Below are 14355 nucleotides of genomic sequence, written 5' to 3' on the forward strand. Positions count from 1 at the left end.
AGGATTAAGGCTTTGCAGATCACTGTATGGCCTCTAAGTGAAATGGGTGGTCACTGATGGGTTTTTAGCAAAGGAGGATACTGGTATATTTTCAAAGAATCATTCTGGATGCTATATTAAGAACAGACTGAAAGGACAAAGGAAAGAATAGGAAGACCAACTGGGAGGCTGTGGCACCTTATTGTTCCCCTACTGTTCTCCTCTCCCTTGGGTGGAGTCAATTTTCCCGCCCCACCAACAATGGATTTGGCCATTTGACTTGCTTTATTCAATGGAATGTGAATGAAAAGTGACTATGTGCTAGTCCAGAGGTGAAGCTTTACAAGACACAGTGAGTTTCTTCCACCCTCTTGTGCTTTTGCCAAAAGAATATCCAAAGTAGCCAGTGCTCCTTTAGCCTGAGCCCCAGAATGAGAGACATGGAGCTGATTTCAACCTGACCAGCAGCCTAGGGCCTAGGCAAGGTGACCCAGCAAAGCTGGGCTAAGCATACCATAGCCACAGCAGACTTGTAGACCTATGAGCAAGAAATCAATTGCATTGGAAGCCACTGAGATTGGGGAAATACTTTTTTATTCAGGTTTATTGCAGTAAACTTGATTAATACATGTGCTATTGCAATAATACAGTGAAAGAGAGATGGTGCACTACAGTAAAATAGGATGGTTGTGGTAAGATTAGATTCTGGATATAATTTTGAAGACAAGAGTTGAAAGGATTTGACGATGGCTTAGATAATGAGTTTGAAAGAGAAGTTTCAAAATTTTTGTCCAAATAACCACAAGGATTGAGTTGCCATTAACTGACATGGGGAATATTGAAAGAGGGGCAGGTATAGTTGATTCGGGACATGCACGAGAGATTAGAGTTGAACGTTATATATGTTAAGTTTGCCTATTACATTTTCAATTAGAGATGTCTTATATTTGCAAGAAGAGGTGTCTAGCAAGCAGCTTGATACTTAAATAATTAGGATTTCAGGAGAACACTTCTGCCCTGGCCATGATGGGGTAACAAGAACAGGATTTACTTTATACTTTAAACAACTAGAAAATTGAACAAAACAATGGTTTTCAGGCAGTAGATAAAAGGCACTGGGAATCCTGAGAAGCGGAAAACAAATTACAAATGGAACCTTATTATTGCCCTAGCTTGGCTTGCCATCTAGAGGCAGTTTTCAGGCTTCAGTGGATGGAGGGAAAACTAAAACATAGCCTGATGGTCTAGCTTAGTGGAGGGGACAGAGATAGGAGTTCAGGAAGGATAAGGTGGCTAGAAATGTTTTTTTGTGGGGGGAGGGAGAGTAAGAGAATGAGAGAGCGAGAGATAGGCAGGAGGGAAAGAGGAAAGGAGAAAGAGAGAGAGAAAGAATATGAATCCACAGATCTACAAAGGGGTCTCTTGTATCTTTGTCTGTGTATTGATATGTGCATATGAGAGAGGAAACTACCCCAGACAGGGGAAAGAACCACTGAAAAGCAATAAGCCAAATAATTCCCAAAGGCTGGGAAGAGTTTGTGTTCCCACCAGTCGGAGTGGAAAGATTTTATTAAATCGTATTATATGGGACATTGAATAGAATCCTCAGAAGAGTTCCTTAGTAGTGAAGTTAGCAGTGAGGCTACATTAGTCCTAGACTAAAATAAATTGTGGATTTCCCTAATGAAGTTTAAAAGCCTCAAAAGGATTAGACTGATTCTAAGTAACTCAACTATGTTCCAGAAGAAAGCACAACACTATTAAAAGGCATACAACAAAGTCTACCACCCAATTAGGTAAAGTTTCAATGTCCAATAAAAAACTACCAGGCATTACAAAGAATAAGAAACATGACCCATAATCAGAAGAAAAATGGCATTAATAGAAACAGAAGCAGAAATGACAGAGGTAATGGAATGACTAAAATTGACCATTATAAATATGTTTCATGTCATCAGGAAGGTAGAGGGAAACATTAACATGATGAAGAGAAATATCAATAACAGAAAAAGACCAAAATCAAATTTATAGAGATGAAAATATAATATCTGAAATAGAGAAAGACTGGGTGGGATCAATAGCTGATTAGACACTGCAGAAGAAATGACTCTGTAGAAGACATTGAAGACAGAGCAATAGAACGTATCAAAGATGAAGCTCAGAGAGAAAAAAAGCTGATAGAAAAGTGAACAGAGAATTAGTGACCTGAGGGACAATATCAGGAGATCTGACATAGTTATGGAATTGCAGGAGCAAGGTAGAAGAAGGCAGAAAATATTTGAAGGGATAATGGCCAAATTTTTGTCCATGTCTGATGCACATTATAAATTCACAGATCCAAGAAACTCAACAAATTCTAAGAATGAAAAGCACAAGGAAAACCATAATAATCAAATTTTAGAAAACCAATGACAAAGAGAAAATCCTAATAGCAGCCTGAGGGAAAAAAAGACACTGTCTCAATAGAAACTTCTCATCAGAAACTGCACAAGCCAGAAGATAGTCCTCAAAACGTTGAAAGAAAAACAGTCAATCTAGAATTCTTTATCCAACTTTTTGATTTTTGAAAAATGAAGGTGAAATAAACATTTTTTCAGACAAACAAAAGCACACAAAATTTAATGTCAGTGGACTAACTATAAGAGATATTAAAGGGAATTATTTAGGCAAAAGGAAAATGACACCAGATGGATATTTATATCTTTATATACGAATGAAAAATGCCAGAAATAGTGAAAATGTGGCTAAATATAAAATACTTAATTTTGTTAGTTTTTAAGTCTTTTTAACAGTTAAAGAGATTTTATGTGATTGCTCAAAGCAAAATAGAAATATTGTATAGCTGGCTTTGTAACCCATGTAGAAGTATATGATAAACACACTTTAACTTACCACAGTTGTGTTAAGCAGCTTCCACTGCTTAAGATGCTCCTCAGTGGTCTCTGAATTCTAGAGTGCAAACCCTAATATAGTTTCATCCTGCACTGAATAGGGCGAAACTATGTAAACAATAGCATGTGGAGAAATGACAGAGTATGACTTCTAAGGCTAGATCAAAAAGATATTGCAGCTTCTAACTTGTTCTGTCTTGCATTGCTCCTCTGAGGAAAGCAAGCTGCCATGCCCCAAGGACACTCAACACCTATGGAGAGTTCACATGAGATCTCTGGCCAAGACCCAGTCACATGAGGGAGCCATCTTGGAAGCAGATTCTCCAGCCCCTCTAAAGTGTCCAGACGACTGCAACCCCTTTCAACATCTTGACTGCAACTTCATGAGAGATCTTGAGTCAGAACCACCCAACCAAGCCCATCCTGATGCACAGGAACTGTGTGAGGTAATAAATGCTGTTTTAGGCTGCTGTTTTAAGCTGCTGAGTTTGGGGGTAATTTGTTGTTACGCAATAGATAACTAATACAACAGTCTATACTGTCAGATGACAAATCATTTCAGGCATAGTGTAAGAAGCCTTCAACAGTACACTTCTATTTCACTCTCCTATTCACATATACTCCTTTCTTTATATATTTTATTGTGGTTCCTAGCTGGTACAGTTTGGCAAGAAAAAGGAAAAAAAGATAGAGATTGGAAAGGAAAATGTTTTTATTTTTGGATGACATGACCATCTACATTAAAAAAAAACAGCTCAAGAATCTACAAAGAAGCTACTGGAACTAATATATAAGTTTAGCAAGGTTGTAGGATACAGGTTAATAGTCAAAGATGAATTGTATTTTTATATAGTCACAATCAACAATTGGGATTTGAAGTTAATATAATAACATTTTAATGCATTTAAAAAACTTTCAATGGCATTAAAATATGAAATATTTAGGGATATATTTCATAAAATATGTGTGAGATTTATACTATCAAAAGTAAAAAAATTATTGAAAGAAATTAAAGAAAACCTTAATAAATAGAGATATATACCATGTTCACAGATTGGGAGACTAATTATTGTTAAAATATCAAATCTCCCAAAATTGACCTATAGATTCAACACAATATCTGTCAAAATCCAAGCAGCTTTTTGTTAAAACTTGACAAGTTAATTCAAGAATTTATATACAAATCTCAAAGTCCTAAAATTAACAAATCTTAAAAAAGAACAAAATTGGAGAAATTACACTATCTGATTTCTAATTTTACTATAAAGCTACAGTTATCTAACATCATGGTGTTGGCATAGGGCTAGACATATAGAAAAATGGAAACAAATAGATACTTTCCAAATAGATGCATATGCATATAGTCCATTTATTTTTGACAAAGTTTTCAAGGTAATTTAATGAAAGAAAGGATAGTCTTTGTAGTAAATGGTGCTAGAAAAATTGAATAGCCACATGAAACCTTTAAAAATTAAATTAAAGGGGTTGTGCACCTAAATATAAAAGTTAAAACTATAAAATTTATAGAAGAAAGCATAGGCAAATATCTCTGTAATCTTGATTTAGGCAAATACTTCTTAGGACACAAAATTCATGAACCACGAGAGAAAAAATATAATAAAAAAATTAAAATTAAAAAAAATGTTTGCTCTCCAAAATACACTGTTAAGAAAAGGCAAGCCACAGATAGGAAGAAAATATTGGCAAAATATATATCTTATGAAGGGCATGTGTTCATAATATAAAAAGAACTCTTAATAATAAAATAAATGTCTGATAACAAAAGTGAGTGAAAGATTTGTAGACACTTTACCAAATAAATTGTATGAATGGTAAGCAGCATATGAAAAGATGCTCAATATTACCAGTTACTAAGGGAATGCAAATCAAAACCACAATGAAATGTCCACACAAAGAGTGGTATGTGAGTATTTATGGTAGCTTTATTTATAACAAGCAAACCCCAGAAAAGCCCAAATGTTCCTCGAATGGAAATGAATAAATATATTGTTGTACATCCATACATGGAGTTCTAGTCTGCAAGAAAAAGGAAAGAACTGAGAGATACAATAATGTGGATGAGTCTCAAAAGCATTATGCTAAGTGAAAGAAGCCATTCTCAAAATACCAAATAATATATTAATATGATTCCATTTATCTGAGGTTCTAAAAAAGAAAAGAGCCACAACGACAGGAAGCAGATTGGTGGTTACCAGGGGCTGAGGGTGGAGAGAATGAGAAGGTGAGAGAGACACAAGGGCGTCGAGAATATGCGCACCAGAACGATTGTGAAGATGGACTGTAGATTTACGCTGGGAAAGGAAGTGAGGATGAAGAATGATGGACAGTGGAAAGGTTGTAGGATTAATGGATGGTAGGATCCAACACGGTGTGAGAATTGTTAAAATCAAGGCATTAGAGAGAGTAAGTTTGAAAGGAGGTAATGGTTGGTGAAAGGGTTTTTGAAAATTATGAGTTGGGAGGGGGTAACAACCAGGTTAGGACTTGACTATGACAGTGAATATTGGAGGCAGGTAGAGAATGAGAAAAGTTGCAGATTTCATGCCCTCAGTTGCGTCCCTGGGCTCCCCTGTGATTTCAGCAGCAGTGGTGGGGAACAGTTTCTGCACCTGCCGATGCCCTCCCAAGGTCAGCACCTGCTTTGTCCCTGCTTTCCTGCCTCAGGGCTTTCTCTGAAGCCTTGAGAGCTCCCTCAGTCCAGGCAAGGCAGCCTGGAAGCCTGGCGGAGTTTGCACTTCCAGTGACAAATCTAAACCTGTTGGGAACAGGGGTGGGTTAAAGCCCCAGTTACCCTTCTTTGGAAGGGAGGTTTAGTTCAATGTGATTCCTCAGAAGGTCCTCAGAGGGACTGAGTCCCTACTGTGTGTTCTGGTAACTAATGCAATAGTGTACACCTCAATCTCACACTTCCTTCTCTCTTGCTGTTACTTCTGGGAATTATCTCTCAAACTGCCTGCATTCAAGTACTTGTCTTGGGATCGGCTTTAGGAAAACCAAATTAAGTTATTCAAAGGATCATCTGAGTGGATATTTAAAAGATAACAATAACGTTGGAGCTAACAAAGTAATCTAGGAGTTACAATCTATAAGGAACAGAGAGTGCATTACTCAGCACATAGCTTAGTGCCTGACACAGTAATGATTGGTAAATACTTTTTTTGAATAAACAATGGATGGAGCACACTGATCCTTCACAACCCCATTCTGTGAGTTTCCATTTCCTACCACAGAAGCTCCTGGAACGATCGTTCTGTTGCCCCTGTGTGACATCCATACCACACTGAACTGACACATAGCAGTGGGTCTGATGGGTGGCTGAGGCCAGAAACTACCACTAAGTAGGAAAATCAATCATATCATGCTGCTCTGAATTTTCTGTGGAAGGATAGGTCTGGATATCAGACTGGAACCATTCTGTATAGCTTAGGGAACTGCAGAGAAATTCCTCAAGCCTGCTCAAGGCTTCCTTACCTTCCTCTTCAAATTGTGCTCAGGAAACCTCTTTCTGGGTATGATTACTTTCTCAAGATGCTTTAATAGAATGTAGGAGTCTTTCTATTGACACACTTATTTTGTATCAAAGGGCTCCAAATTAATGAAATGTTACTATAAATCCGTTAAATATGTTTCCAGCTTTAACATTTGTGCTCTCTAATGTGTACTGAGATGACTCCTGAAAGCTAAACAATGATGTAGGCAGTTGATTAACTTAAAAAATTATCTCTTCATAAAGCATAGCATATTTATAGGGAAACAGTTTATTAATGTTGAACAGAAAAGTGAGAGGAACTGTTGGAAAATTCACCAAGGAGTTATACATGAGATGCTGAGTTTCTAAATGTAATACCTTTTCTTATCTCCGTAATGAAAATTGTCATTAGAAAGATGGCAGAAGTAGGTTGTTACTGCCGATAATGAAATAAGACATCAAATACTTGAGGGTATATTCATCAAATTGTATTTATCAGTAGAAAAGAAAAATCATCTCATTTATACTTTAGAGAAAGACACTAACACACATGTTAAAAACAAGAGATTCTGCTATATTATTCTAATACTTTTAAGCATATATCAGCAAATATTCAGCCATTTGGATTCACATGGTTGAATACCACGAAAGAGGATACTTTACAGTTCAGATTAGGTTTTATAGTTTTATAACTAACAAAATGGTGTAGACCTATAAATATATAATTTGGTATATGTATGTATGTATTAATATGTATTTATCTATCTATTGAGAGAGTGATGCTTTGAAATATCCTGGGTATGTCAATTGGCTCATTGTAGAAAACATGAAAAACAGATAAAAAATAAAAAGGAAATATAAACCACTCATAATTACACTTCAGAGTTCATTACTATTATTAGACTACCATATTTTGGGAGGGCAATTTGATAATTTGTATCAAAAGATATACCTAGTTGGTGACTCAGAAAGGGATTTACCTTAAGAAAATAGTTACTGGGTCCTGTCTTTGCTGGTTCAGACTGCTATAGCAAAATACCATAAACTGAGAGGCTTATAAACAACAGATATTTATTTTTCACAATTTTGGAGGTGTGGAAGTCTGAGAGCAAAGTGCTGGCGGATTTGGTGTCTTGTAAGGGTCTGCTTTCTTGATTATAGACAGCAATAGGGCAGAACAGGCGAGGGATCTCTCTGGGGTCTCTTTTATAAGAGCACTAATCCCATTCTTGAGGGCTCTGCCCTCATGACCTAATCACCCCACCAAGACCCCACCTCCTAATGTCATTGCCTTGGGGTTAGGACTTCAACATATGAATTTGAGGGGGACACAAACATTCAGACCACAGCAGGTTCCTAGGGTATTTATTGCAGTGTTGTAAGTAATAAATAGTTTTAAACCTGAAATGACATATGTAAAGCTATTTATTAAATTCATCATGGTCTAGCTATACAACTGAATATGAAATAGCAAATAAGAATGATATTGTGGAAGAATGACATTGAAATATCTACACTGTATATAGTTAAGTGAAAACAGTAGTATTAAAAATAATAAATACATTAGTAGATACGCACACATGCACACACACAGGCACACCTCATGCATATTGTGGGTTTGGTTCCGGGCACCACAACAAAGCCAATATCACAATAAAGTAAGTCACAAATATTTTGGCTTCCCAGTACATATACAAGTTATGTTAACACTATAGTCTATTAAGCGTGCAATAGCATTATGTCTAAAAATACAATATAGAAAACTAAATTAAAAATACTTTATTGCTAAAGATTATCTGAGCCTTCAGCAAGTTGTAATCTTTTTGCTAGTGGAGAGCCCTGCCTTGATGTTGACGGCTGCTGACTGATCAGGTAGTTGCTGGTGGTTGCTGAGGGTTGGGGTGACAGTGGCAATTTCTTAAAATAACAATGACATTTGCTGTATCAATTGACTCTTCCTTTCATAAAAGATTTCTCCGCAGCATGTGATGCTGCTTGATAGCATTTTACCCACAGTAGAACTTCTTTTAAAATTGAAGTCAATCTTCTCAAACTCTGCTGTTGCTTTATCAACTAAGTTTATGGAATATTCCAAATCCTTTGTTGTCATTTCAATGATGTCCACAGCACCTTAACGAGGAGTAGATTCCGTCTCAAGAATCTCATCTATATGCTCGTTCATGAGAAGCAACTCCTCATCTGTTCAAGTTTTATTTTGAGATTGCAGCAGTTCAGTCACATCTTGAGGTTCCACTTGTAATTCCAGTTCTCTTGCTGTTTCCATTACAACTACAGTTACTTCCTCTAATGAAGTCTTGAACCTCTCAAAGTCATCCATTAGGATTAAAATCAACTTCTTCCAAACTCCTGTCAATATTGATATTTTGACCTCCTCCCATGAATCATGAATGTCCTCCATGGCATCTAGAATGGTGAATCTCTTCCAGAGGTTTTCAATCTGCTTTGCCCAGATCCATCAGAGGAATCATCTATGGCAGCCATAGTCTTACAAAACTTATTTCTTACATAATAAGACTTAAAAGTCAAAATTACTCCTTGACCCATGGTCTGCAGAATAGATGTAGTGTTATCAGGCATAAAAACAACATTAATCTTCTTGTACATCTCCATGAGAGCTCCTGAGTGACAAGGTGCATTGTCAATGAGCAATACTATTTTGAAAGGAATATTTTCTTCTGAATAGTAGGTACCAATAGTGGGTTTAAAATATTCAGTAAAGCATGCTTTAAACAGATATGCTGTCATCCAGGCTTTGTTGTTCCATTTACAGTGCACAGGCAGAGATTTAGCATCTTAAGGGCCCTAGAATTTTTGGAATGGTAAATGAGCGCTGGTTTCAACTTAGAGTCACCAGCTTCATTAGTCTCCAACAAGAGTCAGTCTGTCCTTTCTAACTTTGAAACCAGGCATTGACTTCTCTCTAGCTATGAAAGTCCTAGATGGCATCTTCTTCCAATAGAAGGCTATTTCATCTACATTGAAAATCTGTTGTTTAGTATAGCCACCTTCATCAATGATCTTAGCTTCTGGATAACTTACTGAAGCTTCTATTATACATTAGCACTTACTGCTTCATCTTGTGTGTTATGTTATGGAGATGGCTTCTTTCCTTAAACCTCATGAACCAACCTCTGCTAGCTTCAAACCTTTCTTCTGTAGTTTCCTCATCTTTCTCAGCCTTCGCAAAATTGAAGAGAGTTAGGGTCTTGCTCTATATTAGGCTTTGAATTAAGGGAATGTTGTGGCTGGTTTGATATTCTATCCAGACCTCTAAAACTTTCTCCATATCAGCAGTAAGGCTGTTTTGCTTTTTTAAAAATCATTCGTGTGTTCACTGGAGTAGCACTTTTAATTTCCTTCAAGAACTTTTCTTTTGCATTTACAACTTGGCTAACTGTTTGGCAGAGGCCTCACTTTCAGGCTATCTTGGCTTTCGACATGCCATCTTCACTTAATCATTTCTAGCTTTTGATTTAAAGTGAAAGACATGTGAATCTTCCTTTCACTTGAACACATAGAGGCCATTGTAGGGTTATTAATTGGCCTAATTTCAATATTGTTGTGTCTCAGGGAATAGCAGGCCCAAGGAGAGGGAGAGAGACGGGGGAACTGCAGGTTGGTTGGTGGAGCAGTGAGAACACACACATTTGTCAATTGTTCACTGTCTTGTATGGGCGTGGTTTGTGGAACTGTAAAACAATTACAATAGTAGCATCAAAGATTACTGATCGTAGATCATGATAACAGGTGTAATAACAATGAAAAAGTTTGAAATATTGAGAGAATTACCAAAATGTGACAAAGAGACACAAAGTGAGCACATGCTATTAGAAAATGTTGCCAATAGACTTGCTCAATGCAGGGTTTCCACAAACCTTGAATTTGTAAAAAAAATGCAGTATTTTCAAAGCACAATAAAGCAAAGCACAATAAAATGAGGTATGTCTTTGTATGTATATGTGTATATACACAGTTTTGTGTATGTATTTGTGTGGAGAAAGACTATAATCTCTGGGTGTTGGGCATTTCAATTTTCTTTTTGTTACCTATATTTAAAATTTTTTTTTTACAATAAACAAGATTCTTTTAAAAAGTAAATGTAAGCAATTATGAGTTAAAAAACACACACACATATAACTTGAACCTCTAAATGGAGCTACGGAAACTTGAGAGAGAAACACATTTATCAAAGATCTGTTTATTTTATAAAAAGCACAATATCTGAATATCCCTATATTATCTTTACCCATAAATTAGGGGACTATACCTGGAGGTAGAAGACCTCAGAAGAGGAGGTATGGAGATAAACAAAATTCAATTTGAAATCATGCTTAAGGCCATACCCAGTCTCTTATCCTTTTCACAGAGAATTGATAGAAAGTGACTCCCTTTCAGAAATGGGTCCCCAGCAGCGTGGGTGGCTCTGGCTCACTGTCCACTCCCTTATTCTTCTGTAGAGAGTCTGTGACAGAAGCTGAGAAGGCAGGAACCCGGCTGGTGGAACTGCAAACGTATTGGTGTTCTTCAGGTGTTATTCTAACAAGATTTGTTTTTCTTTAACAAGTTACAAGCTCCTCTTTTAAAAGTACAAGGATTGAATCTAGTAGACAGTCAAAACTTACCATGAAATAATTGTATAATCCACTTTCTCACCTTTTAATTAAAATACATGTAAATGAAAGTTGCATGGGAGAAAAGGTCAGAGAAGTAATGGAAGGGGTTATTGTTGGTGGTGGGAGCAGCAGGGCTTTGATCACTCAGAGGGACATGTTGATAGCTGAGGTCAGAGAGAGACGGTGCCAGAGAGTGAGAGACAGTACAGAATGGGTTGGCAAACTTTTTTTTGTAAAGGGCCAGATAGTAAATATTTCAGGTTTTGCAGACCATGCGGTCTCTGTCGAAACTGCCTGACTTGCGTTGCGGCACTTGAGCAGCCATGGACAATGTGTACACGACCAGCATGGCTATGTCCCGGTGAGACTAAAAAGAGTAGGTGTCAGGCTGGATCTCACCTACAGGCTGTCGTTTGCCGACTCCTGGTCTAGGCTTAAGAAAATAATGGAGAAAATGTTAATGCTGAGTAAACCGAAAAGTGTGTCATCTGTAGTCTTTGCAGTGAGAATAGCACACATAATTGAGAAAATATTCTTTTAGTGTTTGAAAAATATTCTCTTATTTAGCAAAAGAGTTGCTGACATCATTGACGAATGAGTGATGTTCCACTGTTCATCTATATTGATGCCTTCTGTCTCTCGTACCTTCTGTTCCTACCTATGCTGAGATCTCTGATTACCATGCAGAGATTGGGGGTGGGAGGCTGTTTTCTAAAATAGGACTTTCAAGATCTGCTCCAGGGCAACTCCTTTTCTTAATGTACAGAGGATGTTTCAGCTTCTGCTGTTGAAGAGGTAAAATTTCATTTCTGGTAGGTCAGCTCACTACATCTAGGTATGTTTTATTTTTTATGTGACAAATAAAAATTATATATATTTATTATGTACAACATGTTTTGAAATATGTTCTAGGTGTGTTTTAAATACATTATACACAATTAGTGGGGAGAATATTCTGGTCACAGAATTCCTCATAGAAAAAGTCATCTTTTGTTTTAATAAATCACTTTAAGGAGTCACTTGGATGTGAAAAGATGGGGCTTAGGACTTTTTCTGGAAGGGAGAATAGATAAAAGGGTACTGAATTGCTTTAAGTGAGAAAATGAGAGGATGTTGTGACTACTATGGAGCAATTGCTGTTGTAGGCACTGGGGATAGAGTGGGAAGCTTAGAAGGGGCTTCTGCTTTTAAGTAGCTTATTTTTAGTTGAGCTGGAATGAGAGTGAAGAGCTACAGGTGCAGAGAACAAGAGAGAATTCAGCAGAGGCAGGAAAGGATGGCAAAATGAATGAGATAAATCTAAGCCCTACAAGGATCATGTGGAGGTAGGGTAGGAGGAAGGAATACGAGGGGTAGTATATTGCGTCATCTATGTAGCATGGGAGGTTGGGCCAATTTTTAAACAAAAAAGGATGATTTTAGAAGACTAGAGAACATGGAGACAGCTGACCTTGGGTTATGCACATTAATGCAAGATGGCCGTTATTTTTTGCAGTCTTTCCTTTTACTGCCCCCACCCCCAACAAATGGCATAATATCAGATGTTCTGTAAGATCTTGATGTAATTAATGTTGGAAAAATGCCATTAGTGATGATTATGTTACATGCGCATATGACTGAAATGAGACACTCTTGCCTGGGACCACACTTATCTGATTTAGTGCCACTTTCATACTAATGCTTTAGAAATGGGGTAGGACAGTGATAACAGCCTTATACAACATCACACGCACTCCACATTTTGCAGTTGGGCCAACATATTAGCTTGCTTCCTGCAGGTTTGAACTGTAGCTCTTCACATTGTAAGAAACACTGTGAAGTAAAATTTCTTCCTGAAGTGAATGTGTACACCTACCTACTTAAAATTTGTACAATGTAAGAAACAATGGAGTAGATTCCTCCAGAGTGCCAGCTGTGTCCTGGGATTATTTATATTTAACTTCCAGCAAATCACATTAATTCTTTATTGCCTAAAGCCCTCTATTAACTGTTTTTGTTTTTTCATCTTAAAGAAAAGGTGCTACTGTGTAGAAACTAAAGTTTGGAACCACATATACATATAGTAGAAACTCCAGGTTGAAAAAGGAAACAAAAAGAAATGAATGGTCAAACATTTTCCTTTGCTTCAATGGATAAGCAGTAGTGTAAAAGTGAGTTATTAGGAAGTCTAATTTCAACTTAAATGGTGACTTTAGTACCTGCCTACCAGACTTCCAGGTTGAATTTATGTGCTGAATTTCTCTAGCTTCATATAAGTACTCATAAACAAATAGAATGCAATTTGAATTATTTGAAGAGCACAGATTTTTTCTTAACTTCACAGTTTTCATACTGTTATGAAAGTGCACTAGAAATAACTTTTGGAAATATTAGGGGCAGAAATATTCATTATTTTTGTAATACAATTTTTTTCCCTGAAAATGCACTTCCAAAAGTTAGCCACTGGATGTCACTGTTGCAACACACACGTAGAAGCAAATAGGTTGGCTTCTTTAGGGATAGGAGCTGAATAAAGGTTGAATATGACAGCTTCAGCAACACATCTGTTCAAAGAGTAAATTCACATAAAAGAGCGTTCTTAATGCAGTCCAATTATAGTCTTTCTTATGAAGCTCAAGGAACTTAAAATTGGGCAGGTGTGTTTTAGGGATTCTTACTTGGGTAGTTTTTAGTGTATTATTACTCATCTATCTTCCTAAGAATTTAGGTTACAAAACCTAACTACTGTCTTTTTGGTTGCTATTGTAAATATTTAAAAAATATATATTTTTTGAGATGGGATCTCACTGTATTGCCTAGGCTGGACTTGAACTCCTGGGCTCAAGCAATCCTCCTGCCTCAGCCTCCAGGATAGCTGGGACTACAGGCATGCACCACCATGCCTGGCTTTTATCTATTTTTAAGACCTGAAGAAAGGTATATTTTTCCATACTCTCCTGTGTCTGTGCCTTTATGGCTTTGATAATAATTACCTAGGAATTGCCCCCCTCCCGTTTGTATATTTTGTAAATCTTGGAATTTTCAGAAATTAACCTTCATAATATGTTGGTCTAGCCAAAAGAGTGGTAGGGTCTCTTGGGAGCAAGATAACACTCATTTGTCTTTTTCAGCCGTCTGCAGGCTGGAGGCTGGGCAGTCATAAACCATTAGAGGCAGACTTCTTTGTAAGTTTATGTTGTCTAGGAAAAAATGTGGCACTTTTATTGTTTCCTAGTCACTACCTCCCTGTTTACCCTCAGTTGTTCTTTAAGTAGCATTGATTCCTTCTTGTGGTGGGAATATCTTGCATTCTCCTGGGCCATGAGGTAGTCTTTGACTCCCCATTCCTCTCAGTCGCACATTCAAAGGGCTGTCTCAGGCA

General features: G+C 37.1%; 1 long non-coding RNA gene across 1 annotated transcript in view; it reads left to right on the plus strand.

Moving 5' to 3' along the window:
- The first annotated feature begins 2852 nt into the window (after window positions 1-2852).
- The window catches only part of LOC123645002, a 72709-nt gene continuing 61206 nt past the window's right edge, over window positions 2853-14355 (plus strand). The window contains exon 1 of the long non-coding RNA XR_006737362.1: window positions 2853-3316. This is a non-coding gene — a long non-coding RNA (uncharacterized LOC123645002). The remainder of the gene's footprint in view (window positions 3317-14355) is intronic.

The sequence above is a fragment of the Lemur catta genome, chromosome 9, assembly GCF_020740605.2.
Source record: "Lemur catta isolate mLemCat1 chromosome 9, mLemCat1.pri, whole genome shotgun sequence".
Taxonomy (NCBI): Eukaryota; Metazoa; Chordata; class Mammalia; order Primates; family Lemuridae; genus Lemur; species Lemur catta.